A 25,292-nucleotide genomic window follows, 5' to 3' on the forward strand; every position below is an offset into this window, starting at 1 on the left:
CTTGTTGAGTGAACATAAGTTCCCACATTTGACCGTCATCATAATGGAGTAAATGATCGACAGATTCTACACATTGAAGTAATTCATAGTCCCGTGACTCATCCATGAATTCTAAGTCATCAATGGGTTCCATAACTTGTTCATTGTTGCTGTCCAGAACAATTTCGAAGGAAACATTCTGCTCACCTTCCATTTTATTGCTGTAATTTGCATAAAAAATAAATATATCAGTAGTGATAGGGCACTGTTGGGTTTAAGTTCAGACAGGTACTTGTGAGTTTATAACAGAGAAGTAATCTATGGGCACTGTATGGTTTCAGGCGTGAAGTAGTACTATTAAAAAGTGCCTGTGAAGAAGCCTAAGTAAATTCATAATTATACCACAGAAACATAAATCAATCCATAATTATAATAAAGAAGCCTTTCTCAATGTCTAACTCTTACAGAGGGATAGTATATAACTATCTGAAAATGTTTTCAAATTTATAAAATAATATCTCACCTTCTAAAAACAAGTTTAAGTTGTGAGTGAAAATGATCTTGCAATGTAATTCAGGAAGTAGTAGTCAAAATGGCTGTGTTTCTCTCTCTTTCTTTATATATATTCAGGTACATAACCAATCAAATGTCAGGTAAAAAAAAGTAGAAAATGAAAGTAACATTTTAATTGGTTGTCAATTCCAACACTTCAGTCGTGTTTTGAGAAGTAATTTACCTCAGGGTATTTAGAGAGGTCTACAGGCTAAATGGCTAAATGGAATTCCAATCAAATTTGTGAAAATGGTAGGGATTGGTATGTAGTATGAGCTAATCTATATTTGGTGAAATTGTCTCCAGTTGCTTTTCTGTAAACTACTTTCCCACCTTTTTTGATGGTGCGCTTCCCAGGGAGCGACCCGGTACGCAAACTGGTGAGCGCCCCGGTTCGCGAACCTTAAGCGTTACGGGAGTCCACCATTTTGTGTTTCGGTCGAATTAAGATACAAGATGGAGGGCAAATAATGTTCAGAATGGGTAGAAGGGGGCACGGTAGACTTATTTTGACCCCCTAGGTTTTCTGAGGGTGGCTGAGGAGGCTTATATGTGCGAAAAAAAAACATTTTTTTAAAACATTTCGCGAGGTTAGCTCCCGGTTCGCGTACCGGGAAGCGCCCCAGGGAGCGTACTTTGTTGAAAATTAGTGAAAAATGTTAGAGTAAAATAATAATTGTGAGTGATCAGATGTAGGGTAGCTCTGAGAAGAGCTTTTGGGTTTATGGTACATTTAGGTACTTATAAGTAGGTACCAATGCACAGTCTTAAATTCAGAATGAAAATTCTGTTGCCCTCATCTGAGAAGTGAACTCCATCTCCTCTGTAGATATCTTGCATGTAGTAACGCAAGTTATTGTTGTACAGGGAGCCCATTCCATGGTCTCTCATGTAAGCTGAAACAGATTTGTTTACATGCTTCCTCGACTTCTCAATTTGTGGACAAAATTGGTTTGACCACCTCCATTTCTGTCTTTGGCATATATTTGAATATACCAAGGCAGTTTGAGGAAAAAGTGCCATCAATTGCTCAAAGGTGTCCTTTAAAAGCATTTCCAGACCTACCCCAGTCAAAGTGCCCAAATCATTACCTCCACAGTGCACAATTAACAGGTCAGGTTTTGGCAAATTCATAAAGGTTTTCACCAATGGTATCAATTGGTGACATTTTAATCCTCTGTGGCCAAACCACTTAATTTCCACATCTTGTAAATTGAGGTTAGGTAAATTTCTGTTCTCAGCATACCTGTGAGCCCAGTGGATATAACTATGTCCAACAATCCAGACAGAAAACATGGTGAGAGAAGGTTCTGCTGCAGTCAGATGAAGTGTGGCAATGAAATGGCAGTTGAAAAAATGAGAGTTTAAAATGAAAAAAAACTGTGGAGTTTCTGTGTTAATGAAGCAGTAACAGTGATTGGTGGATTTTGATTGCTGAAAACAGAAAGGTAGGGTGCATGGATGAGTTCTTTGAAAGATGTATTTTGAATGGTCAATAAAAAGTCATTAAATGAAAGATTGCAGTGGATACGCAGGTGCACTGAGAGTTCAGAGTTCAATTGCAACATTGTTGTGTGAACTTGCAAACACCAGAGGTCTTCCAAGAGGTGGTTGCCATGCAGAAAAGGCATGAAATGGCAGAGGGGGGAAGGGTTTTCATTTGAAAAAAAGTGAGGGAAGAGTTTTGATTGGGTGACATGAGAGATATGTGTGAAGAATTACAGCCTTTCTGTGCTTTTGATAGCTGCAGACTCTGGAGTGCATACCTTTTGCTCTGCTGAAGACAAATTGGTGTGTTTCTGAGACTGTTTTGAAACTCAAAGTATTTGCTAAGGTGAGAAAATATTTCTTTAATTTAGATAGAGAATAGTGTGCTTTAAGGAGAAAATTATGAAGAAAGTTGTGTTTTTCAAATGTTGCTTTGTCTCAAGTGTTTTACAAATAGATTTTGTTTCTTTGAGAATTAGTACTGACAGGGTGTTTTTCTGCATTGGAGCTGTGGAGTCTTTTCAAATTATGACTTGAAAATCGTTTTTGAGGAAAATGAATGGTTATAATATTTCTGACAATGACATAATGGTGTATGCTTCTTTATAATGCAATTGACTGTCTCTGATGTTATTTTTCCCATTTTAATGTAAGACCTTTCTCTGTGGCGCAAATTGCTTGTAAATATGCTCCCACCTGTGCATGGCAAATTTAGATTTTGAATGTTTGTGTTACATAGCCATGTTAAAAGTGATACAATCATGCTGCAAAGGCAATCAAAAAACGCTTTTATGTGTCTTAAGGACATTTGATGTCATTTTTCCCATATTACATTAAAAGACCTTTCTCCGTGGGGCACATTCCTTGTAAATATGGTTACACTTGTGCATGGTAAATTTAGATTTTGACTGTTTGAGTTACATAACCATGTTAAAAGTGACCCAAAAAAATTGCAAAGGCTTTCAAAAAACACTTTCATGTGTCTTAAGGACATTTTAAGTCATTTCCCTGTGGGCAGTGTTTTCAAATTATGACTTGAAAATCGTTTTTGAGGTAAAGGAATGTTGTTAAATTTTATGTGTGCCATATGCCCCCAAATTTCTTTTTCAGGGGTGCAGCAGGGTGTTCTTGAGACACCCCTGCACCTTTGGAAAAATTCCTAATTTGCGATGAGCTAATTGCTAATCGCAAATTGCACCTTCATTCCTATGGGCATCCTGGCCCATGGAAATGAATGGGTAATTTGCAATTAGCAATTTGCTCATCGCAAATTAGGAATGGTAAAGAATCGCTATTTATTCCTTAAAATTCGCTATTTTGGAAATGCAAAATAGTTTGATGATACATATGGCGGTTGATCTCTAACAAGATAAGAAGCTTAGGGATACATTTATGATGACTGGCGCAATGAAGTGGACATCACTTACTTCATTGGTAGAGCTTTACATGTATTATCTCCTCTGTATTCTTCATCAAGCGTAACTTTAATCTGCAATCCTGAGTAGGCCTCACCTTAAACAAACCTCTGGATAGGCCACACCTTATCGTCATCATGAATTAATCATTTAAAATGCTAGGGACAGATTTATGATAGGTGTATGCCTCTTTTGCCCCACTTACAAAACACTGCCCATGGGGAAATGACTTAAAATGTCCTTAAGACACATGAAAGTGTTTTTTTAAAGCCTTTGCAATTTATTTGGGTCACTTTTAACATGGCTATGTGACTCAAACAGTCAAAATCTAAATTCACCATGCACAGGTGGGAGCATATTTACAAGGAATGTGCTCCATGGGGAAAGGTCTTATAATGTAATATGGGAAAAATGACATCAGAGACAGTGAAATGCCTTATAAAGAAGCATACACCATTATGTCCTTGTCATAAATTTACAAACCATTCCTTTTCCCTAAAAACGATTTTCAAATCAAAATTTGAAAACACTGCACATGTGGAAATGACTTAAAATGTCCTTAATTCAAAATTTGCTATTCCTTATTTTGCGATTGCACTGAAGGATTTGCAAATTTTGCGATTCCTTAAATGCAATGTATCAAACAAAAAATATGTAAAAAATGACATTAAGGATTTGGAAACTACCACCAACTTCTAGTTTGTGGTAATTTGCGAATTCTTTTCAAAAAGCTTTTTTTCCAAAAAACAAAAGGTGCCATATGACGCCAATACATGCCCTTAGGGCATGTATGTGCGCCATATGCCCCCAAATTTCTTTTTCAGGGGTGCAGCAGGGTGTTCTTGAGACACCCCTGCACCCTTGAAAAAATTCCTAATTTGCGATGAGCTAATTGCTAATCGCAAATTGCACCTTCATTCCTATGAGCCTCCTATGAGGAAGAGGTGTGGCGCCGCGGCTAGGGCGACTGACTCCGGAATCTGGGGATCACGGTTCGATCCCCGGCACCGGCGGCAGATTAGCCCAGCACCATGTGACTCTGGGCAATAGCTTGCTTAATCTTCCTGACGGCCCCCAGCGCCTAGAGACCCTTACGGGTGAATGTGCGCTTTACAAATGTGGATTTACTTTACTTACTTACTAGCCCATGGAAATGAATGGGTAATTTGCAATTAGCAATTTGCTCATTGCAAATTAGGAATGGTAAAGAATCGCTATTTATTCCTTAAAATTCGCTATTTAGGAAATGCAAAATAGTTTGATGATACATATGGCGGTTCATCTGTAACAAGATAAGAAGCTTAGGGATACATTTATGATGACTGGCGCAATAAAGTGGACATTACTTACTTCATTGGTAGGCCTTTACATGTATTATCTCCTCTGTATTCTTCATCAAGCGTAACTTTAATCTGCAATCCTAAGTAGGCCTCACCTTAAACAAACCTCTGGATAGGCCACACCTTATCGTCATCCTGGATTAATCATTTAAAATGCTAGGGACAGATTTATGATAGGTGTATGCCTCTTTTGCGCCACTGTGCGTCACTTTTATGATGCAGCGGCGGTGCAAAAGATTTGCTATGAGGCGACAAAATTACAAATTGATGCATTTAGGCAGATGTGTCATGGTGTAAAAAAAACGTGCCACATGAAACCGATGCAGCAGTGATGCAAAAGATGCACCATGTTGCAAGACAGGCCTCACTTGGGGCCATATGTATCAAGATAATTAGCATTCGCAAAGATCAAAATTCTGCAAATTTCGGCCTTTGCGAATGCTAATTAGACAAATGGTATGTATCAAACAAGTTTGATGCAAAATAAGGAATAGCAAAATTTGCTATTCCTTATTTTGCGATTGCACTGAAGGATTTGCAAATTTTGCGATTCCTTAAATGCAATGTATCAAACAAAAAATATGCAAAAAAGGCCATTAAGGATTTGCAAATTACCACCAACTTCTAGTTGGTGGTAATTTGCGAATTCTTTTCAAAAAGCTTTTTTTCCAAAAAACAAAAGGTGCCATATGACGCCAATACATGCCCTTAGGGCATGTATGTGCGCCATATGCCCCCAAATTTCTTTTTCAGGGGTGCAGCAGGGTGTTCTTGAGACACCCCTGCACCCTTGGAAAAATTCCTAATTTGCGATGAGCTAATTGCTAATCGCAAATTGCACCTTCATTCCTATGAGCCTCCTAGCCCATGGAAATGAATGGGTAATTTGCAATTAGCAATTTGCTCATTGCAAATTAGGAATGGTAAAGAATTGCTATTTATTCCTTAAAATTCGCTATTTAGGAAATGCAAAATAGTTTGATGATACATATGGCGGTTCATCTGTAACAAGATAAGAAGCTTAGGGATAGATTTATGATGACTGGCGCATCACCAGGGATGTGCCAGTCATCCTGCGCCGCTGTTCCGCCACCCATGGTGTGCTGCATTTACAATGCGGCGCAGCATGGGGCAAAAATGGCACAGATGCGTGACGTATCTGTGCTGTAAAGGTGGCGCATTGCTGGAGTTGTATCGCAAGTGCGATGCAGCTCCAGCAAGGCTCAGGGGTGCCCCATCTCCACAATGTTGCATCAAGACCTATGCCTGCTTAAAGCAGGCGCAGGGTTTTGACGCAGCTTTCTCCTATCTGATTGTAAATGCGGCACACCATGGGTGGCAGAGCAGCGGTGCACGTTAACTGGTGCATGCCTGGGGATGTGCCATTTAACATAAATCTGCCCCTTTACATTTAAGTATGTGCAGGGGACACAGAGTCGGTGAGGCTTATCCAAGGTTAAGAAGAGATGAGTCCTGTTCACTGAAAAATTAGACATAGGCTTCACCTGCTCAGCATCGCTGGACATGGCTAAATAATAGCTGCAAAATGTTACTCTTGTTAAACAATTTTACTATTATAATCTCTGAGATTTGTCTCTTACTCTGCAACATCTCATTGTTGTTATCTTTCTTTAAAGATAAAGACAACATCAACATGAGCGATAATCTGCAATCAGTTGATTTTGACCTCATCATTGAACTTGTAATTGAAACATCAGTGGATGTTGATCCCTTGGATGATTTAAATCCTGAGGATGAAGAAGAACGTGATGAGGATGCAGATTTGTCCGAATTATATGACATAGGGTGGGAAGCTGACCTGCTTGATCCTATGGAACTATAAACATTTATTTTTAAAATTTATAATAAATAAAAAGTAAAAATGTAAACCGTTTAATTTAAAAATAAAGACACCTTCAAAAACAGGTTATGTGTAGTGTCTTCAATAAAATATTAAAATATGCTCATAAAATTAGATCAGATTCACATATAAGATGGCACAGGTAACATGAATATAAATTCCATTTCTTTTCTGCTATTTCTGTATTCTAAAATTGCCATGCACTAAAAAATCTTATATGTAAAAATGTAAAGTAGTGTTTTAAGTTTTTGATTACTGTTATTGATGTACTGTTGGGTAATAGTGGTTAATAACATTTTTTAATATATTTTACCACTGATTCAACTGCAGATCATTTCAACATTTCACCATGCCAACGAAAGAAAGACTGAGAAAGGCTGCAAAACGTCAAAGACAGCAGGTGATTGAAAAAAAGCAGCAGTCCTCTAACAAAAAGATTTGTCAAGTCAACAATAAAGCACCGGGTAAGAGTACAAAAACATTCATAAGAAATATTTGCAGTAAAAAAAATATTACTACAGAAAATGTTTCAGTCCAGAAAAAGAGAAGCAATTCAAATGGAAAGGAAAGGCCAATCAAAAATGTTACTGCTAGAGCAAGAGATAACTCTGTGCATGATAGTAGAAGGAAACAACAGTTTAGGGACATTCGTAAACGAATGTTCCGCAACAGGATAATTGGCAATTTGTTAAAAAATATTAAGAAAGGTCAACAGAAAGTGGTTTTTTATAAGAGAAAAAAAAAAGTTGAGAAAGTTATTGATCAGGCATTTGAAATTAAACGTAAGTTATTTATTTTGATAATCAATAGAATTAGGAAGCTAAACAAGGCAATTTATGATTTCAAAAGAAATAGTAGATGGAAGAGAATAGTTAATCGTAGTAATTTTTGTGAAGTTTTTTCTGGAGAATGGATGCATAGTTCAAGCTGTGAGGCATTTTTTAATGAGGAGAGTTATTTCCAGGATAATGATTTGGTGCATGCAGTTGACACCAGTGGTCGTGCTTATGAAGTGAAATATGGTTGTCCAGTTGAAAAAGAAAAACTTGTGACAACAGAGGCAGAAGAGGTGTTAGGTAATGAGGTTTTAGGAAGACGTGCTAAGGGTCCTGTGTACACCTGGAAGTGTAGTAGTATTTGCAGTGTGCGACAGGATTCCATCAATTTGCTTTGTGATTTTGTACGGTCATTTAATAAGAAAAGTTTGAAGCAGAAAATAAGGTTGTTGCAAGAATTAGATCCTTGCAGAGTGAGAGAAGTGACAGGTTTGCATGGTCATTCACTGGCTTGTCTTTCCAGGAGAGTATGCCAGAGTGTTTTTCATCATTTCAGGATGCTAGCAGTGCATCATAATAAAGTGAGGAAATTAGTTAGAATGTTGTATTATGCTAAGAGTCCAGCAATTATGCTTAAAAAATTATGTGCTGCTCTTTTGCATGGTTCTGAAATAGATGTGAAGAATATATGTGAAGAAATTGAGTTTTGTTACTTTGGAAGTAAAGAGGAGAATGTTGAAATTGACCAAGAAGAAGCGGGTAATGTGGAAGATAGTGTACAGGTTTCCAGTACAGATAATTTCCAGAGGGAAATTGCCACGTTTCAGGTGAAATCAAGTGAGAGGCCTAATTTCACTTGTGTGTGTTGTCGACGCACTTATTATAAGAATCAGACTAAGTTAGTGGATTTATATGCAAAAAGTGAAAGGGAAAATAATAGTGAATGGAAGGATTTCGCAACATACTTGATGGTAGAAAATTGTTTTGATTTGGGATTGGATCAACGTGTGTGTACTTATTGTTGTTGCAAATTAAATCAAAACCAGATGCCTGCTAGAGCAGTTCATAATAATCTGGAATTGGTTGAGATTCCTTCTGAATTGAAGGATTTAAATACTTATGAATCTATTTTGATTCAAAGTATCCATCCCTTTCAGGCTATTGTAAGAATGGAGCCAAAGACAGGGAAATTGCCTCCATCAGATTTACAGAGAGGATTAAAGGGAAGAGTTGTTTATTTGCCTCTAGATTTGAAGAAAAACATTAACACAATTGGAGTAGAAAAAGTGGACGAGGAACCTCTGGTTATCTTAGTTAATGGGGTTCCGACAAAGAATAAGAAAATATGGCAAGATTTAGTAGATGTTAGGAAAGTTAAAAAGGCAACATTGTATTTGAAAAAAAATAATAAATACTATAAGAATGTATATGTTGCAGAAGAGGAAGTAAGTGAGGAAGAGGATAGCGATTTGTGTGCTGGTCAAATTGAGAAAGTAGAAACTTCTACTAGTGAAGAAATATATGAACATTATAGTGTTCATCCTTTGCATTCCAAGGAAGTCATGGGGAATGCTATTGAGTTGTTTCAAATGAAACAAGCCAAAGGGAGTCCCATTAGTGTTTGGGAGGAAAGTTTGGAAGCTCGGTGTTTCCCACAGCTTTTTCCAACAGGTCAGGGAGGAAGATATGATGAGCGACCTCATCAAATTCCTGCTTCTGAATACCGGACTTTGCGATTGTATGCAGGAGATGCTAGGTTTCGACAATGCATTCCTTATTTGTTTCATCTCCTGTTTGAAAGCGATCTGTCTGGACTGTCATATGCAGTGAACCACATCTTGAAAAGTGGTATACACATGCAAAACATCTCGGCAAGTGACTTTATGGATAAAGTCAATGTCCAAGACAGTATTTTGGATTCTCACCTGATTAATCTCATGGCGTGTCAGCGTGGTACTAATGAGTACTGGTACCGTCGTCATGGTGATTTAAAATGTATGCTGAGGAACTTAGGTACTCCCACATGGTTCCTCACTCTGAGCTGTGCCGAGTATGGCTGGGAAGACTTACTTGAATTTCTAAGAGAGGCAAATGCTAACGTAGAAAACATCGAATTCAAGACACCCGGAGAACTGTGCTCTTTGGATCCAGTCAATGTATATAGGTACTTCAATCATAGATTTGAAGCTATGATGTCTTTCATCATGAATAAGAAGAATCCACCTCTTGGAGAGGTGTTGGATTTCTGCTGGAGAAAGGAGTACCAAGCAAGAGGTGCTCCTCATATACATATGTTGCTGTGGATCAAGGATGCACCTAAATTTGGAACGGATCCAGAAGACTCAGTGATGAGTTTTATACAACAGTATTCTACGTGTGCTGTTCCAAACGCAAAGGAGAAGAAAAGCCTAAGAGAAAAAGTTCTGCGTTTCCAAAGCCATCGATGTGGAAAGTACTGTCGTCGTAAATTCCGAAACAAGGACAAGTTCTACACCAAATGTCGTTTCGGTTTTCCATGACCGGTGATTTCTAAAGGAAGAGTAAATAGTTTGATGTCTTCGCTGCGACATAATGTGATGAAGAAATCACCTAAAAACACATACAATTTGAAGAGGAACGAAGAGTCCAAGTACATCAACGACTACAACCCGGTGATTTTGTCCATGTGGAATGCTAACATGGATATACAGTTTGTGGCTGATAACTGTATGGCTGTGGCTCGGTATGTGACGTCTTACATCACCAAAAAAGAGAAGACAGAATTGAAGGATATGTGGGAGGACATTTCCCATGAAAAGAGCCTCAGCAAGAAGTTTTACAGTTTCAGTCTGAAGATGTTGTCGCATCGAGAAATCGGAGCGTACGAATGTTCTGACCGGTTGTCTTCAGCAAGTCTCTATGCCAAGTCCAGGAGTATCATTTGGGCGAGTCTTGGTCTTGCTGCAACGCGTAATCGAGTTCTCAAACCTGTGCGGGAAATTGAGTATTTGGCGGAAAAGGAGCCAAACAGTACCGACATTTTGAAGACCAACATGTTGGATACATATTATCCAAATCGAAGTATTCACCTCGAGAATGTTTGTCTGTATGAGGTTCTTCAAAATTACATATTCAAGAGGAACATCAAAGAAGATACTGAGAAAGGAGTGTATGCTGTAATAGGAAGTGAGGGATGTCTGGTCAAGCAAAGAAAATGCCACTTGGTAAACCATCGAAAATTGAGTGGCGAATCTCCTGAAAAAAAGGAGTTTTTCTATTTAGCACTTTTGCAACTTTTCAAGCCTTGGCGTGCAGAAGAGGAACTGCTTGGAGATTTTCTCTGTTACGAAGACTCTTTCAATGCCGCCAAGGAGACCATAGAATGTCCTGCTTTTCCCAAATATGTACAAATGTTGAATGCGGAAATTGAGCAGGAAGCAATGATTGCAGCCGAGATTGCCAGAGACAGTTCTCAGGACAGTCAGAGTTCTGCTTCATTGAGTCAGGATCCACTAGGAGGACCTGTTATCGAAAATGAAGCTGCCACTGCTACGAATGAAGTGGAAAGAGCCATGGCACATGCTCAGGAGGATGCGGTTAACTTAGAAGAGTTGGAAAGACAACTCAACGTTGAGCAGAGGAAAATATATGACGAAGTTACCATGCAAATTGATCATGGATTAAGTCATGACAAGAAAGAGTGCTCATGTACGTCGTTGAAGCCTGTCCGACTGTACGTGAGTGGAGAAGCGGGAACTGGAAAAAGTTTCCTCATTAAAGCAATTTCATGCTATTTGCAGGAAAGGACAGAGTCATCGCTGTCTTGTGTTGTCACCGCTCCAACTGGACTGGCAGCACATAACATTAAAGGGATTACTTTACATCGTTTACTGATGCTGCCAGTGGAGCATGACAACAAATTACAATATCACAAGCTATCTGGAGATGCTTGTTTTGAAGTTTCAAGAATCTTGAGGAAAATGAAACTTCTTATCATTGACGAAGTAAGCATGGTTTCCAATGTCATGCTTGCCTTTGTGCATTTGAGAATGCAAGAAGTTCTCAAAACAGAGTATGATGTGTTATTTGGTGGCAAACACATCATTGTTTTCGGAGATCTTCTGCAGCTGACACCAGTGAAAGGGCAACCTGTGTTCAAAATGCTCACGCATGAAGATACCAGGAAGTGCCTAGGCAGCATTGGCAACGTCAATATATGGTTAAACTTCAATTATGCTGAACTGCATGAAAATATGCGTCAGGCGAAGGATGAAGTTTACAAGACTATTCTACAAGATGTTAGAATTGGAAAAGTGACCGAGCATGGGAAAGAAGCTTTACATGCACGATTACTGTCAAATTTATATCCAGAACAAGATGTTGTGCCTGAGAATATTTTTCAGAAAATTACTGAGAAGAAATCTGGAATATGTTTGATGCCAACTCTTGCAGAATGTGCCAAATTCAACAACAAAATGTTGCATTTAGAAAAGCAAGAGATTGTGAAACTGGAAGCTATTGACAGAGTAGAGCATATGGGATCAACAATTATTTTGTCTGAGAATCTGAAAACAAAATTGGATTCATTAGAGAAGAGTATATCTAAAACTGCAGGTTTTGAAAAGACTCTGAATGTGTGCTTGAACTGCCGTTTAATTTTAAGAAGGAATTTACATGTTGAAAGAGGTCTGGTAAATGGATCAATGGGTAATGTTGTTGATTTTGTAAAATACAGAAATAGAGATGGAATTGAATTTTTAAAAATTAAATTTGATGGCATTGAGGAAGTACAGCTAATTGGTCGTTGCTCTGCTAGATTTTTGCTTGTAAAAGACTTATATGTTCGCCGTAAGCAGTTTCCTGTTTGCTTGGCATATGCGGTGACAATCCATAAATCGCAAGGTTTAAGTGTAGACAGTGCATTGGTTAATATTGGCAGTTCTGTGTTCAAGGAGGGTATGGCATATGTGGCATTGTCACGAGTTAGAACTTTATCGGGATTGTACTTGATTGAGTGTGATGTCACAAGCATTTGTGCGGATCTAGATTGTGTTAAGGAATACAATAGGTTAAGAAGAGAGTATGCGCCACATTTGCCTCAATATCCTTTGTTTGAGAAACGTGTGGTAGGCCGGAAACGAAGAAATGTAACCAATACTGGGGAGGTTGTAGCAAAAAGACGAAAAGTCGATGAACCTGAAATTATAAGCAGAAACAAAAAGAATTCTGTTGAAGATGTTGTTGGTTTTCAATTTGAAAACAGTTCTGGTGTCAACTGCTATGCTAATGTAGTGGTTAATGTTTTGTTTTCTCTAGAATATGTAAAAGAAGAGATTGTGGTCAATTCTGATCAAAGATTTTGCAGTTTGTTAAATTCTGTGTTAGAGAAATGTAGCACTGATAGAACAAACATAGAAAGTGTGTCTGAAATTCGAAATCTGTTAGACAGATGTTCAGGCCAAACACAATTCTCTCAAAATATTCAGCAAGATTGTCAGGAGTTTTTAATGTATATGCTTGATGTATTGCATGCTGAAGGTGTAGATGTAGATCAGCTGTTTGGGCTTTCTTATCAATGGCAGCATGACTGCGAGAACTGTATGGTATCAAGTACTACTAGTTTAGACTCAGAAAGATTTATATATTTAACTTTGCCAGACAGTAAATCAGTCTCCTTTAATAAGCTAGTAAAAGCAGCTGATCACAACATGGAGTGTAGCCAATGTAAATCTGAAATGATGTCCACATTATTTATACGAACATATGGCCAGTATGTCATTTTAATGTTCCAACGATGTAGGCCTGATGGAACAAAATTGACAACTTTAATTAAAAATTTTGTGGCTTCGCAGTTGTCAATATCAGGAAGGACTTTTGTAACTGCAGCAATTATATATCATGACGGTCCTTCAATAACATCAGGACATTACACAGCTTATTTAAAGTCTAGAAATAGCTGGTCATTTTGCAATGATTCTGTTTTAATTTTCAAAAAAAAATTGCCGTATGACCTTAAAAACTCTTACCTGGTGTTTTTAAAACCAAAATTTTAGGGAAAGAATCTCGGGATGTGCTCTGTGGAATTTCAAGAAGTTCTAAAGGCTCCTACACGATTTGGCCTTGAGGATAAGTGTAGTTCAGAGACATAACTTCTAACCATAAGACTGGACGTCATGGAGAAATAAGTGCACTTTGAATGAGTTCAGAAAAACTATTTCTTTTTATAAGCTAATTGAAGCAGCCAATCAAAACATAGAGTAGAGGGAATGTAAGTCTGCAATGCTGTCTACTGTTTTACATTGCTTTGTGATTAAAAGTGATGTAGAGAATTAAATAATTGTAGTAGTCATAGAGGTAGTGTAAGTCTGCTTCATAGTAAGCAGTATCAGTGTCATAGGAAATGTAGAACATGACTGAGCAAGAAGGGGAAGATATTACTATTCCAGGATTGTGAAAATGATCTTCAATATTTTAATTCTGAAAGTTGCAGAAATGCCAAATGACGGGATTGGCTTACAAGAAATCCAAGAGTTATAAATGGCTCTGACAAGATTTGGCTTTGTGGAAACTTGTGGTAGAGAGCAAGAAGTCATTTATTGCATGTAACATGTTTTTAAAAACGATGGAGGTTTTCTTTCAGAAAGTGGCGGGCTGAAAGTAATAACAGCACAACAGAGTGTAAGATGTTCATAGGACATCCTTTGACGTCATGGAAAGTAAGTTAACTTTAGGGAGTTCTGAATTCTGATTTGCTATGTTGTATGGGTTTTTTAAACACAATCATTTTGATTGTGTTTTTTTTTCCCCCGCTGTTATATGATGAATACCTTCAAGTCACTGTTTTTAGTGAATTTTGATACATTCTGAGAACAGCAAAAATAAACCATTTAACATGTATAATTAATTCTGTACTGTTTGCATTTATGATGTATATGTAGAACTGTGTAGGAGGCATGGAGAAGGTGAGGCTTCTGTAAGTGTCAAAGTTGTTGCATGCAGTGCTGCACTTCTGCATACTTTTTCATATGCTGGACTACATCTGCACAATGAGATACCTAAGCAAAGGAAACACAAGTGATGTGATTGTGAAATGAGCAAAAGAAATTGCACGTATTTCAATTACATCACCTGTGTTTCCTATCATTACGAATCACATTGTGCAGATCAAGTTTAGGTCTGTCCAGGGAAACAGAGGAGGTTTGGCCTTTGTTCAAGAGTGCAGTGGACATGACTCACTTCATTGGTAGACCTTCACATGTATTATGTCCTCTATTCTCTTCAACAACTTGAAATTTCATCTGCAACCCTGAGTAGGCCTCACCTCAAACAAACCTCTGGATAGGACACATCTTATTGGCATCCTGAAGCAATCATTTAAAATTTTAGTGTCTTGCGACACTTTTCTGAGACAACAGCAATGCAAAAGATGCACCATGTTTTAAGATAGGCCTCACTTCATCTGCATCAAGATACTGTTAGTTTAAAATGTATATCTTTAGGACTGTGTAGGGGGCCTGGAGAAGCAGAAGCTTCTGTAAGTGTCAAAGTTGTTGAAAAACTGTTTGTCCTTCAATCTTTTCCCTTGTCTTTTGTAATTTTTAAATACATGTTTTAATATTTTTCAAATGTTTGTTCTCTCTTTCACAGATTGAAAGTATAAAAACAAAAAGTGAGTAATTTAACGACAATTATAAGGTAAATGTTTTGTACTCTTTTCGTTACATTTCTATCACATTTAACTTCTATTAGTTCCACTGCTTCATTTCTTTATCCCTCACTTTCCTGCCTTTGCTACTTCCCTCATTCCTTTCTCTATTACCTACTTACTCAACTCCTTCCACTCTTTTTCTCAGTCCCTCTCTTCTCATAGTTCCTCACTCTTGTTCACTCACTCCGTCTCTATTACTCTTAGTGTCTTTGACTGATCACTCTATCACTATTTGTACATAATGCTTTCTCTGTGTAGTTGAAGCACACTAAGGGGCATATTATGAACACAGCCAATAAAATTATTGCTGTTTTTATTGGCAGAAAACTGGTGCAAAAGTGGTTTTAGCGGCAGTTTTCTGCCGCAAAAGCGGCTTTAGCGACACATTTCTGCCAATAAAAGCTGCAAAACTTTTATTGCCTATGTTGATGATATGGCTCTATGTTACTTACATTTCTTTGCTGTTTCAATTAATCTTTTTCTGTTATTTTTTGTTTTCTGTTTTCTATTTTTTCTCTCTGTTATTCCCCATGTTTTAATCTTATTTTGAACATTCACTCACATTCTCCAAGAAACTCTTCTTTGTTAATGTTATACTCTCTTTTTTTTTCTTTCACTTCCTTATCTATTTTGTTTTTCACAATTATACCCTCTTCCGTCTTTTCTTCGGTAAATCGATCTATTAAACAGTATCTCTTCTTTACTCCCTATAGCTGTCTTTCTTTTAACATCACTCTCTGTTTACTTTCCTTATACTTACTCTTTTTTTTTTTTTTTTGGTTAGCTCCCGGTCCGCGTACCGGGAAGCTAACCGGGAAGCGAACCAAAAAAAATAGAGCTTGCCAGAGTGCTAAACATTCTAGCAATTTTTTTTGAAAGGGGAGGTAGTTCTGAAAAGAACTTTTTTTAAAATATTTTTGTTGTTTTATATTTTTGTTTTATTTTTTGAATTTTTTTTGTTTTTTTTGTATTTTTTGAACGATTTTATATTTTTTTGGGTTTTTTTGGGGGGGGGAAACAACAAAAAACAGGCATTGAAAAGGGCTCAACAGGAGCAAAAAAAAATTACTGGGGGCGGTTAGGGCAATTATGATGTTCATAAGCCAGGTTGATAGCATTTATACTCATATTACCACATGCTATCAACGCACCACAGTGCATACAAGTATGTTTCATGTGGCCAAAATTCTCTTGTATGTTTAGCACAGTTTCACGTGCCTCTGCTGGTGTCAATGATATTGACGATCTTGATCTGGCCACAGGAGTTGATGTTGGATTTTCTTCCAAATCCCGTATTTCCGCCCGGCTGTAATTAAGTGGATGCTTCCTGGTCATGTGCCTATGCATGGTATAGTTCCCATAACTATACTTCTTATCAGTCCCTCTTGATAATTTATCTTTGCAGATGAGGCAGGTGACATACCTCGCATTCACTTTTTTTTGGCCTGGAGGGATTGAATAAAACTGCCAGATGAAACTGGCTTTCCTATGGGAAACCCGGGGCACCTCTTCCAAGAACTGTGGTTCTTCTCTCTCCTCTTCCTCCATTTCTTCCTCTTCCTCCTCTGTGCTGGTCATCACCTGGGGAGGTGGTCCTCTCTTCCCATGAGGAGGTGGAGGTGGTGGTGGGGGTGCACCAGCTGAAGCAACTACTGAAGCCATTTCTGAAGTATTAATAAAGGTCTTCCTCTCAAAATGATGAAAGTCAGAGTGAGGAAAGAAGGAGGGGTTTTCATCATTTGGGAAAAACAATAGTTCTCAACCAATGAAAAGTGTTATTTTTAGGTCACCTGACCTAGCCTTACATGATTATGAAACCAAAAGTGAAATGAACCAATGAAAAGTGTTATTAACAAGTCACATGACCTGTTATGCTTACGTTACGCGCTCCGGTCCGCGCCCCGGATAGCTTCCGGGTAGCTGCGCTTCGCGCCTCGGTCCGCGCCCCGGGGCACTTCCGGGTGCGCGACGCTTCACGATGTTGATTTCTAAAGCGGCAGTTGCGCAAACGGAACGTTTACCGGTTCGCGGACCCGGTCGCGGCATCAATTTAAGCTAACGGAAAGCTTTCCGGTTCGCGGACCGGGAGCGAAACAAAAAAAATATTTAAAAAAAATTATTAATAAACATATAAAATATATTTTGGGATTTAAAGAAGAATACATTTTACAGCTATAGATATTAGCTTTTAAAAAACCAATGAAATTCACTGAAAAAACCATAGGTTATACACCATATATAGTTAGGAATTAGCATTTACAAAACCTTGAAAATTCACTGAAAAAACCATAGGTTATACACCATATATAGTTAGGAATTAGCATTTAAAAAACCTTATTTTACTCACACAAAACCATTGAAATTCCATATATAGTTAGTTGTACTAACTATATATCGCGCACCCGCAATCCACTGCTGATCATGTCACATATTACATCATTCATGACATGGTCAGTGACATCACTGATGACATCACTGATGACATCTCAAATGACATCACTGATGACATCACTGATGACATCTCAAATGACATCACTGATGACAACATCCAGTGACTGTATTTTTCTGTAAAGTTAAAATATGTCTTACATATTGAAGATTGAGTGGATGTATAAGTGTCTGGATGAATGATTTAGTAGGTGCATGACTGACTGTATGAATGAGTGATTAAATGTGTCTCACTGAGTGCATGGGTTAGTGACTAAACTGTCTTAATTTGTGCATCATTATGTCTGTTGTTCTGAAAACTGCTGCATGTGTTGTTTAGTAGCTATATGAGTAACTATATGGGTTATTGATTGGTTGCCCAAGTATTTGTATGGGAGACTGAGTGTGTGTGTGGGTGGCTGGGAGGTGTATGACTCTGTGCATAGATGTGTGAGCAGTTGATTCACTAGATGTATGGGTTCAAAAGTGCATGTGGAAACAGCTGTATGGGCGGTTGACTGTGTGCATGAGTGTATTGGTGAGTGAATGGATATCTCAGTGCTACATGTCAAAGTAAGTACATATGTAAAACACAGTACATGTGAGAGTTGACATATATAAATAACTGTGCAAAAGAGCCAGTGAATGTGTGAGTGGCTGTATGGATCATTGTGAACTTGTATCAGGGATTGTATAAGAGAGTAAATATGTGTTAGTATATGTTTGAATAAGTAAGGTGTGTATTACTGTATAGTTGAGGAAATGGAGGTGTGATTGATTCTTTGCATGACTGACTAGGTGTGTGAGTAACTCCATGGATGAGTGACAGTCTGTGAGTGTCTGTTTACACTGAGTGTATCTAAGGTTATATTAGAGTCTGAAGAGCTTCATCGTATTATCACATGAATGATGTCATCAGTGATGTGATCAGTAATGTCAAATGAGATGTCATCAGTGATGTCATCAGTGATGTCATTTGAGATGTCATCAGTGATGTCATCAGTGATGTCACTGACCATGTCATGAATGATGTAATATGTGACATGATCAGCAGTGGATTGCGGGTGCGCGATATATAGTTAGTACAACTAACTATATATGGAATTTCAATGGTTTTGTGTGAGTAAAATAAGGTTTTTTAAATGCTAATTCCTAACTATATATGGTGTATAACCTATGGTTTTTTCAGTGAATATATATATATATATATATATATATATATATATATTCACTGAAAAAACCATAGGTTTCACACCAGTTATAGTTAGGAATTAGCATTTAAAAAACCTATTATATTCACTGAAAAAACCATAGGTTTTACACCAGTTATAGTTAGCTGGAAGTTTTACTCGCATAAAACCATTGAAATTCCCACGTTATAGTTAGTTGGACTCACTATAACTTGCGCGTGCAATGCACTGCTGATGACGTCACATATTACATCACTCATGACATGGTCAGTGACATCACACATGACATCACTGATGACACCATCCAGTGAATGTGTGTCTTTCTGAAAAATAAATATATGTTATATATGTATATATTTATATGTATATATGTATATGTTATTGAATATATTAGTGAATACATATATTAGTGAGTAATGTTTAAATATTTAAATATATGTATTAGTGTTTCAGTTTGTTTAAAAGTGGCTGCATAGGTTGGTGAGTAGCAAAATTTGTATGTATATGGGTTATTAGATGTTTTTTTTTAATATCAGTATGAGTGTCTATATGGTTTGGTGGGGGTAATACTTAGCACATAGATGCATGAATGACTGACTCTCTCTTTGTATGTGTTTTGAAGACAGCATATGTGCAGGACTGTATGGGTGGATGAATGTGTATGTGTGTGTGTTAGTGAGTGAATAACTGTCTCACTAGTGTCTTTATCAATAACTACATATGTTTTAATCTACTATACGTGAATATTATTATATATAAGTGAGTATATGTGAGACTGAGGCATTGTAAGAGTTCCTGTTTAAATAAGTATGTTTTTCTATAAGTGATTGTTTAACAGAGTAAATATATATATGTTTTCTTAGCAGTAAGGTGGTAGTGTGTGTATAGCTGTATATGGAAATAAATGGATGTCCAATAGTTTATTTGCATGTGTGAGTATGTGTGTGAGTAACTTTTGGATGACTGTCGGTGTGTACCAGGATATATAGGTGTATCACTACATATGATGAGTGAGTATATGTATGAGTGACTACATAGAACTGTTGGTGAATGAGTGGATGTGTATATAGATAGTGGAATTACTTAATTGGTTGTTGTAACTGATATGGGTATCTCCATTTTTTTGAAAAATGTAGTTTCTATTTTATAATATATGTTCAAGGGTTACATTACAGTGAAAGGAGATGGGTCACTCTGTCACTAGGATGGTGTCATCAGTGATGTCATGAGTGATGTCACTGACCATGTCATGAGTGATGTAATATGTGACGTCATCAGCAGTGCATTGCACGCGCAAGTTATAGTGAGTCCAACTAACGATAACGTGGGAATTTCAATGGTTTTATGCGACTAAAACTTCCAGCTAACTATAACTGGTGTAAAACCTATGGTTTTTTCAGTGAATTTAATAGGTTTTTTAAATGCTAGTTCCTAACTATAACTGGTGTGAAACCTATGGTTTTTTCAATGAATTTCATAGGTTTTTTAATAGCAAATATCTATAGGTATGAAAGTAATAATTTTTATAACAAATTTTAAATTGTGTGAATATATATATTTTTTTATTGTTTGCCTTGGTACGCGCCCCGGGGTGCTCCCGGGGCGCGTACCGGTGAACGTACGGGTGAGCGCAATGCTACGGAGCGCCCCGGGGCGCGTACCGGGGAGCGCCCCGAGAGCGCTATTCCCGCGAACGAAAACAACATCATGACGTTTCGCGTAGTCGCGTGATGCGTCATATGACGCACTGCGTAAGCGCACCCGGAAGCACGCGATCGCATACGATTGAGCAACGTCTCGATTCGCTTACGCGACGAGCCCCAAGGCGCGTATCGTAAGCGCGTCGGGTCATGTGATCTGAAAATAACACTTTTCATTGGTGCAGATCAGTTTTGGTTTCCAAATGATGAAAGCTTGGATCATGTGACTTGAAAATAACACTTTTCATTGGTCCAGAACACTTTTGTTTTCCAAATGATGAAAGCCCCCTCCTTTTTTCTCCTCCTAAAAGATCTGGTAAATTGGGCAGAAGACAAAGCACTCATTCCAATTAACCAAACTGGATTTAGACCTGGTATCGGAACAACGTCGAACATATTGTCAATAACCATGATAGCAGAGAAATGCCAGGGCGTTAAACAGGACTTGAACTTGTGCTTCATTGATCTGCAGGCGGCATTTGACAGTGTGGATCGCAAGATACTATGGGCAAAGCTGAAAGCATGGGCCATACCGGAGAACATACTTAGGGGCCTACTCTTATTCTACTCAGACATCTGGACACAAATCAAGATAGGGGACGGCTCACATCTATCAAGAAAAGTATATACATCGATCGGACTAAAACAGGGTTGCGTTTTAGCACCATATTTAATTAACTTATTCATTTCTGATCTTTCGGGTAAGTTAAACGACTGCAATGCTCATGCACCGAAACTTGGCAACCTCTTACTTACTCACATGGCTTACGCTGATGACATTGTGCTTCTGAGTTTAACCAAAGTGGGCCTATCTAGACTATTAGCAGTAATGACAGAATTTCTGGCGACAAACAATCTTGCTCTAAATCAGTCCAAGACAAAAACAATTCTAATAACCAACCGTCGTTCGGCGCATCTTAAGATCACGCTTGAAGGAAAACAGCTGGAACGAGTATCAAATTATAAATATCTAAGATACTATATCGACGACAAACTCACCCTAAAAGCCCAAAAAAACTACTTAAAGCAAAGAGCTGGAGCCTTAACATTTGCGCTAAGTACACTGGCAAAAAAACTGGAAGACCCCTCATTTAAACCCCTATTGACAGTGATGGCCACCAAAGTACTTCCTACCTTATCGTATGCTAGTATTGCAATGCAGGGCAAGGACGCAATCATGTTAAATAACCTCATTACAAAAATCTATAAGAAGGTTTTACAACTCCCGAGCTCATCTTCACCAGCGCAGATGCGACTAGAATTTGGTCTAACGAATGAGTTACTGGGAAGACTCTACACATGCATCAGAGTATGGTACCGAATTAAAATGAACTCCACAAACAATACTATAAATAGATTCTTATGGCAGGAACTAGAAAGCCGACAAAACTCAGTAGCCAAAAAATATCTGACTTGCGCTCTGGAGCAAACATGTACTGCCAACCTGTGGGAAAAAAACTTGCCATTCACTTCCTTTAAACAGACACTAAATAAGGCGGCCAAATTTCACTCGCTGATTACTGACAAAGCAATTTTTTCAAGCCGTTCCCACTCCTGGTCTGTGATTAACAGTTATAAAAAACTTGCCCCGGCTGCGTATTTTGACACAACATATTCGGTTTTTATTAAAAAAAGGCTGATGGCCCTGAGACTTGGTAAATCGCCAACTTTGGCAGACGAACCGACCTGGATACGTTCAGACTCATACGCTTGTCGGTTATGTGGCTCCTCAAAAGAGAACTTAATCCACATTATATGCCACTGTAAGTTTCTGAACCAGGAGCGCACGTACTTTTTAAAGAACTTTTTTAGGATTAAAAGACTACGTACCTGCAGGTCTGCTATTATCGGTGTTCTGGACCCAACAGCCCCTATAACCAACGGCAAGCTGATAAAGTTCTTGATAGCCTTTGAAAAGCGCTTGAAAGCAATATGAAATTTTAAAACAATAAGGTTTTCTATATTATTAATTGTCTTACTAACGTGTAGCTTGATAAAAGTTATATCCTTTTTAAATCTCGTGTTTAAAATGTATTCTGATGAATTTTACTGTTCTCTCTTATTGCAAAAGACAATTTTCACTTGCCCGTTTGTTATGGTTTTAATTAACTAAACAATAAAGTTTTACTTACTTACTTACCCTCCTTTTTTCCTTATTCTGACTTTGTCCTTTGACTGAGGAAGACCTGTGTGGAGATCTGTCTCTAATCTTTTCTACTTTAACATGGTTACAGTAGCAGCAGCAGCTGGAGCATCTGCCCCACCACCACCACCACCACCATCAAAAAGACCACCAGAAGATTATATTGGTGGTGAACAGGAAGAGGAGGAGGAGGATGAGGAAGAGGAGGCACAGACAAGGGAGTTCCTGACAGAAGATAAACAGCCCTACAAACCCAAAGAGCACTTTGTATGGCAGTTCTACAAACTCCCAAGGGGTTTTAAAAACGTCAACGCAGCAAAGGTGACTTGCTTAATTTGTGGTGCTGAGCTATCCAGGGGGAACACTAACAAAAAGTATTCCTTCGGGAATCATACGATGATTCGCCACATGATGCGTTGGCATCCAAACAACTACTCTAATGCAGAGTTAAGGGACCTCTGCAGTAAACTACCCCCATCAACGTCTCGACGCTCAACATCAAAATAACCCACTCCATCGGGTTCGGGGGCAAGAGACACATTGGCTACTATCCAACCAAAGTTTAATGTTTACAAAATGTTATGCAAATATTGTAACAAGTTACTTGCTTATGGTGAGCAAAGCATTGAACTTATCATGGTTTCTGGTGATAACCATAAGTGTCCAAAAAAAAACTAATTTTTCCTGATTTTTTTCATGCTCCAGTTGAGCCATTTACAATTCCCTGTTTTTTGTTTCTCCCCATAAAAAATACAAAAAAAATATAAAAGTGTTCAGAAAAGCCATAAAAAGTACAAAATGTTCAAAAAAACATAAAAAAAATATAAAACAACAAAAAGAAGAAAAAAAACAGTTCTTTTTAGAACTACCTTTACTTTATAAAAATAAACCTATATTTTTAAAGAATCTGTGTCAATCTTTTTTCTGCAGGGTACGCGTACCGGTAGGTGCACCGGGGCGCGCATCGGGGAGCGCACCAAAAAAAGAAGAAAAAAAAATTAATGAAGGAGCTAGCATGAGGGAAGAACACAAAGAGAGTAATGTTAAGATAAAGAGAGCTAGAGGGAGAAACACAGAGGGATTGTTTACTACATAGTTAAAAACAGACAAAGTGTAATAGGGTGAAAATGAGAAAAGTAAAATCACTAAAGGAGCAAAAGAAAGGAAGAGAGAGGAAGAACACTAAACTAGAGATAGTGGGAGAATGTGAGTGGGTGTTGAAAGAAAAAGATAGGACAGAAAAAAATTGAGAATGAATGGTAGTGGCGTAACTAGGATAAATGAAGAACGGTGAGGGAGGGTAAGAAAGACTAGTTAGTATAAGTAAAGAGGGGTGAAAGAGAGTGAAAACTTGAATTAGGATAAGAGATGGGGAGTGACAAACACAAAAGACAGAGAAAATAAAGGTAACAGTACCTGAATGGGTTTGAGTGAAATAGCAAACAAAGATAAATAATGCAGTTTGTGTGAGTTATAGGGAGTCAGTGGGTGTAGGTCAGGGTGTTGGTGTGTAAGGTGTTTCTGTAGTTGTGGCTGTGTGGGGTGTTTCGGTGTGGGTAGAGGTGAGGGTGTGTGAGATATGTGTCAGGGGTGTGTGGGTGTGGGGGTATGTGTGTGGGATGTATGTGTGTGTATGGAATGTGTGTGTGTTTTTGAGGAGTGTGTGTGGGAGGTTTTTTGTGTGTATGAGGTGTGTGTGTGGTGTGTGTGTGGGATGTATGTTAGAGGTGTGTGTATGTGATGGGAGGGGGATGAGGTGTATGTGTAGGAGTAAGGTAAATAATTAAGAAATAGAGAATGAGTGAAGAAGCAAAGGAAGGGAACAGAGGGTAAGTGAAGTAAAGAATAGGGATCGAATGAAGTTGAATATGAGATGGGAAATCGGAAAAGGGGAGTAAACATGTAGAATAAGAATAAGTGAGTGAAGCAGAGTAAAGACACAGGAGTGTGAAAGATTAAGAAAATGTTAGTGAGCTTAAAGCAAAGGGTGATCACAAACTACATTTTTTTAGTCATACTTACCATATAATAAATACATTTTTTAACTACACTTTGTATCTGTGAAAGAGAGAAGAAAAAATAAGTTATAATTAGTAAAATATGTATTTTAAATTAAAAGATCCAAATGAAGAGGTTAAAAATCATAACGCTCTATTTAGAAATAAAGTTAGAGTGAAGAACACAGAAAGGGAAATAAACTAAGGTAGAAGGACAAAAAGAGGGAAAAAGAAATAGAAGGAGAGTAAATTACAAAGAGTAAGGCATATAGATTCACTGAGAAAAAGAGAGAGAAGAACAGAGAAATGAAATGAAGGTAAGAAAGATAATAAAACAATGTGAGTTACCAATCAGGAAACAGTAGTAAGTAAAAAGATAATGACTGAGACATAAAACAGTCTAATTAAGGATGCATTTAGAAGAATGAGGAATACAAGATAACTGAGAGTAAGTGAAGAACACTCATAGAATGAAAGGATGAAGGGAGAGATGATAATATACAACGATTGAGGGAAATGGAGTGAGGAAGTTAGTAGAGAGACACACTAAGAGAAAAACTGAGTGAGGTGGAGTACAATGAGTGAGAAAAGGAAATGAGTAAGGGATCAAAAAAAGGAAAGAGAGGAGAAGACGACTAAAACAGTGGTACTGAGAGAAAATAATTTGGTGATGAAAGTAAAGAGAAGGACATTGAAAGAAAGGAAATGAGGGATAGTAATGGAACTAGAGTAAAAGA

Source organism: Lissotriton helveticus, chromosome 2_2 (assembly GCF_964261635.1).
Source record: "Lissotriton helveticus chromosome 2_2, aLisHel1.1, whole genome shotgun sequence".
NCBI lineage: Eukaryota > Metazoa > Chordata > Amphibia > Caudata > Salamandridae > Lissotriton > Lissotriton helveticus.